The sequence below is a fragment of the Schistocerca piceifrons genome, chromosome 9 (genome assembly GCF_021461385.2).
Source record: "Schistocerca piceifrons isolate TAMUIC-IGC-003096 chromosome 9, iqSchPice1.1, whole genome shotgun sequence".
NCBI lineage: Eukaryota > Metazoa > Arthropoda > Insecta > Orthoptera > Acrididae > Schistocerca > Schistocerca piceifrons.
Window position 1 is genome coordinate 66,851,947 of NC_060146.1, and position 6,079 is coordinate 66,858,025.

Below are 6,079 nucleotides of genomic sequence, written 5' to 3' on the forward strand. Positions count from 1 at the left end.
GACTGACCAGGGCAGACAATTTGAGTCGGCCCTGTTCAACGGGATTTGTAACATTTGCAGCATCTGGCGCATCCATACCACAGAATATCACCCACAAAGTGACGGGCTAGTCGAGCACTGTCACCGCACTCTCAAGGCGGCTCTTCAATGCCACGACTCTCTATGGATGGAGGCCCTTCCCCTTGTGCTACTCGGCATTTGTACAATCCATAAGGAAGACCTCAAAGGCACAATAGCCGAGTTCGTATACGGCCAGAACATTGTTCTCCCTGGCGAACTTGTGAGCCCTTCTGCTTCGCCCCCTCAGTCTGACTTACCTTCCTTTGTTGACTCCATCAGACGCCACTTCATCAACCTCCACATCCCTTCACCCGCCAGCCATGCCCACCCTAAGGTTCACTTCCCGAAATCTCTGGACAATTGCGAGTACGTCATGCTCTGAGATGACACTGTCCGTGCTCCCCTCCAACCTCCATATACCGGCCCGTACCGAGTCCTCTGGCGCTCAGCCAACACCTATGACATCCAGATGAAAGATTCAGCAGTTACAGTCTCTCTCAGCAGACTTAAGCCTGCTCATGTCGAGCCTTCTTCTACCCCCGTTCAGGCCACAACCATGCCACTCACTGTCGTGGCTCACGATGCTCCGACCACTCCCTCCACGTTGGGCTTACACACTCGATCGAGTGACTTCTAGCTCCAATCGTCGAGCTCTCCTCCGACCTCGCCCTCTACTCCAGCCTCATGCAGTCTGTCGAGTGACCACGTGCTCCCCAGATCGAGCTTACCTACAATCATGCCCTCCCTGGTGGGCCCTTCGCCGGTCCCTTCGACCTCTCCACCGTCACCTGCATCGACCTGTCAAGGTTTCTCACGCCACGTGCCCTCGCTCGAGGTGTTTGTGCCTGTCCCCCCCCCAGATATAATCCATGACATCTCGTAATACTGCGCCATTATACACTGTTCGTCATGTGTTTCTCTTCATCCAGTGCTCATGATACAACCTCCGCTATTCCCTGCCACCTGGTGAAATGTGTTCCCCTCCTGCCCGACGTCGACCTGGACATGCTTCGTGTGTTCGCCAAGCCCACTGTAGACATCGTCGTCGTCGCTCCGTTCCACCCGCAAACTGCCAACCTACCTGTCGCCGCACAACCAGCACACCCAGTACGATGCCCGACTCGCTTCAACGACTTCCAGGTTCGGTGGCCGAACCTTCCTTCACGACATCTACCCACACAGCTCCCCGACGATGCTGTCGAGCTGACCGTGGTCCGGCTCCCGCGGACCACCCCTCCGATGCCTTAGTCACCCCCCGCCTTCCCCCCCGGCCTCTCAAGAGTACTCCGTGCTGCGGTGGGGGGGGGGGGGCTATGTGGCGCCGATGAGGTTGACACCAGCATCGAATCGATATGCGTTTGTCTTTGGACTCTGAGCATCGTCTTTGGACTCTAACCATTGTCTTTGGGCTGTTCCACCATGTTCAGTTCTTTGTGAGCCTTGCATGTGTTTAGGTGAATAAATGAACTACTGCTAAATGGCTGTTGTTTGGTGTAACCAACCCAAACTCTCCCCTCAAGGTAAAGTATAATATGTGGTGCTTACAGCGTGAACGAGTGTGCGCAAAGAAACTATGAGCAGCCAGCTCCCCATCCAAGAAATAAAATGGTTAATAATTAAAATGAAAACAGAATACAACTAATGAAAATATGAAAAAGGGGGGAGGGAGTGGTGTTTAAGTCATAAGACATGTAAAGAACAAGCATGCATGCATGGAGCAGGACAAGAAGAACTTCCAAATAAATAGGGGGACATGCCAAGTAAAACATGTGGGGGAGAGTAGGTGTTTAATTCATATGGCATGTAAAGAGCAAGTAGACTTAAGTAAATCATTTATTGTGTATGCATGCATTAAGCAGCAAGACAAGAGCTTGTAAATAAATATGGGGATACGCTAATTAAACATGTTAACATAATGTTAAAAAAGCATAAATATTTAGAACCATATTAATCATTACGTAGAAAACATGAAAGAAGATATACTTATAAGAAGTAATGTAACAGAATAAAATACAAGGAAAAAGGGAGTGGGTGGTGGTAATAATACACCTCCCCATTTTTCATCACATTATAACCTGCTTATGTCTTTTTTAACTATTTTTTGTTTTAAGTTATGTAACTTACTTACTGCTTAGTGTGTTTCAAGCATGTGATAGGCACAACAAAAAGGCTCTTATTTGATTTGTTTTTATTCACTATTCTAACAGATAACAATGTATTTGCATTGCTTTTCCACAATGCTACGCCATCCAATTTTAATTTCTTTAGATGGTGTGCTTTATCATTCATCCGAGTTGTTACTTCATAAGTTATAATGTCACTATGTGATTTTACCAAAGAGTATGCTTTTCTAAAAAAAAAAAAAAAATTTGCTATCATTTAACGAATTTGGGTCCTTTATGGTTGACATCTGTAACCATTTTGTTATAATTTTTCCAATAGGTCCATTTCCTTCTGAAGAAGACAAATTTATGTTTGGCAAACCATAGTCAATGGTTAAAAATGCCTTAAATTCTAGAAATGATTATCTGTTATTTTCCAATTCCATCAAGTTGGTTTGTGCAACATTTCTTTAAAGGAAAAAAAAGAGAAAAGAAAAAAAATATTAACTGCACACATTAACTGCTCAATCAAGACAAGCTAATGCTTTTTGTTGCAACATCTATATAAAGATGTGCATAGCATAGAAATTAGAAAAACGTGAAGTATGAGACAATTAAGTTTCATGATATAAAAAGACAACAAATGCAAAAAATACGAAAACCAATTAGGTACTGAAGATATTTTCATTTATTATAAGCTCCACAGTCAAAAAACAGCAAAATTATAGGTAATATTTTATGATGTGAAAGGTCTAACATGTACTGGGATTCCCAGAGCCCATCAGTATTTTCTATTTGGAATATTTTACAAACCACCATATTGTTCTAAGAATGTTAATTATTTTTGTAAACAGAAAAAAGAAGGCTATGAAACTATAACAATAGAATGTTGATACGACGTGTTTTAAAAATTGTAGGTTTGGGAATATAATAATTTTGTATAATAAGTAAAATTAGGGAAAGGCAACCAATCACCTATAGTGGATCAGTACATGGAGTACCGTAACACATAACTTCTCTAATGTACCAGCAAGGCACTAATTACAGATTACTGCATTTGCACATGAATAAATTACAAGTCAACCAATAGTGTCAAGCCAAAGTAAATTGACATAACTCTTGTATGCCACTCAAGACTTCATATAGTGCAGTTAGACTGTATAGGCCCAAATTGTTTCTATTTATCCACAGTCCAATCTCAATGATCCCATGCTCATTGCAGTCATAACTGACAATGTCATTGGGTCAACATGGGAAGAGTTCCACGTTCAGCAATGTGCAGTGAACAGCGTGCTACAAAACAGTTGTACCTAGACCAGCACTGTATTCTGTCATCATACCTGGCACAGAGCACTGTCTATCTTGGTATACATAGTGTGTAAGCCTCCAACCTCCATATTCTGCCATGAGGTGTAGACATCCAACACCTTGTCACCTTCTTGTGGTTTCACCATACTCCAATGACCTCCCATAGATTCCCACAACAGAATCATGTGAACTTTTACTGTTATCAAGATTCTAATTTCCAGGCACAGGGTTACTGTAATCTGCGCTTTATAAAAGTCACTTATGTCAGAGGATGTGGTGGTGGTGGTGTGTTGGGGCTTATGGGCACTCAACATCGAGGTCATCAGCGCCCTGACACACATTAAAAGGAACGAATGTGGACAGATCTAAGAAAACTAAAGCACACACTCAAAGAAAGCAGGAAAAGAAGAAAAATGCTACATAAGAAAGTAAAACCTAAGGAAAGGGGAAACATAGCAACAAGAATGTCACAGGAAATTGTTATTGGCTGGCCACTTACATAAAATATGGGCGAGCTTGTCACACAGTGAGCAAATTAAGATCCTCTCCCTAAAATCTTTGTAAAAACATTTGAAATGGCACAGAACTTTAAAACTTTAGCCACATTCGTCCGAGTGTTGCCTAAAAGAGATGGCAGGTCCGCTGGCAAGTCAGCCACGACCCGCTGGTCAGAAAATAAAATGCAATCCAATGAAACGTGGCGCACAGTGACCTGGACGCTGCAAGCACCACACATTGGAGGGTCCTCTCGCTGGAGCAGGAAGCCATGCGTCATAGGGCTGTGGCCTATTCGAAGCCGAGTGAGGAGAACCTCGTCCCGTCGACGGGGCTGAAAGGAAGTACACCACACACTGGTTGTGGGCTTGGCTATACGGAGCTTATTGTCAGTCACTTCCAGCCACTCATCCTCCCACCGACGCATGACCCGTGAGCTCAACAGCGAGGTCAGTGCGTGCGAGGGGATAGCACACTGAGATACTTGTGGGGCGAGACACGCCTCCTTGGCTGCGAGATCTGCCCTTTCATTCCCAGCAATGCCGACATACCCCGGAACCCAGCAGAAAGCTACAACCTTCCCCAGTCGCTGTAGTCGGAGGAGGGCATCCTGGATGGTCTGGACAATTTTGTCTGCTGGATACAAACGTTGCAATGAGTGAAGGGCACTGAGTGAATCGGAACAGACAAGAAATTTAGGAGAGGAAGAATGTCTCATGTGCTCCAGTGCCCGCAAGATCGCAAACAATTCTGCATCAAAGACAGTAAAAGTCTGAGGCAGTCGGACCTTGAGGACACGATATGGAAAAACAACTGAGCAACCAACAGAATCCCCTTGTTTCAACCCATCCGTGAAAACAGCTACATAGTCGTGGTGCTCAGATAAAATGGCAGAAAATGCTGCATTAAAAACGGTGGCAGGAGTGCAATCTCTCTTGTACTCCAATAAATCTAAAATCACTCCGGGCCTCTTAAGCAACCAGGGTGGCAGGCAGTTAAAACCCTGGATTTGGGGTTGTATAGACTCCACACCGAGGGACTCTAGTACACGTTGCACATGGATCCCAAATGGCAACGTAGCCCGGGGACGGCGGGAAAAAGGCGGTCCAGAGGTGGATGGGCAACAAGATGGTGAGCAGGTGATCTGGGAGCTGCAAGAAACTTACAAGCCTAGCGCACCAGCAGGAGCTGCTGCAGGATGGTAAGTTCGCCAGACTCAGCACAGGGACTGGTCCGATAAGCACCCGTGGCCAGTCGGATCCCAGCGTGGTGAACAGCGTCAAGGATCCGCAAATAAGATGGCCTCGCTGACCCATATACTGTGCACCCATAGTCCCGCCGTGAACGCACAAAAGCTCCATAAAACTGTAGGAGACGCGCCCTGTCCGCGCCCCAAGACCTGTGGCTGAGGCACTTGAGGCCTTCAGCGTTCTGGCTTTCAAGTCACGTAGGTGTGGCAGCCATGACAACCTGGAGTCAAAAATTAGGCCCAGAAACCGCACTGTGTCTCTAAAATGTAGTACAGTATCCCCCATATGCAAGGCAGGCAAAGTAGAAAGATTACGAGAACAATTAAAATGAACACAAACACACTTTTTGGCAGAAAACCAAAAACCCGTCTTTGCAGCCCACTCCTCTAACTGCCGCACTGTTAGCTGCAACTGACGGCTCACGGTTGCAACATTGGAGGAGGAACAGAAAACAGCAAAGTCGTCCACAAATAAGGAGCACTGTACTGGACTCCTCACTGTAGACGTTATACTGTTGATGGCTATGGCAAAGAGGGTAACGCTTAAAACACTGCCCTGGGGGACACCGTTCTCTTGCTCAAAGCGATCAGACAGTGTGTTACCAACGCGGGTCCGAAAAAACCGCTGAGACAGGAAAGACCGAATGAAAATGGGGAGGCGGCCACGAAAGCCCCATTGATGCATTTGTGCCAGAATACAGTGTCTCCAAGTAGTATCATATGCCTTACTGATATCAAAGAAGATACTGATACAGTGATGTTGACGGAGAAAAGCCTGCTGAATAGCCGCCTCTAGGAGGGTCAGGTTGTCGGCTGTGGACCGAAATTTTCGGAATCCACACTGAAAGCGGCTAAGGAGCTGTCT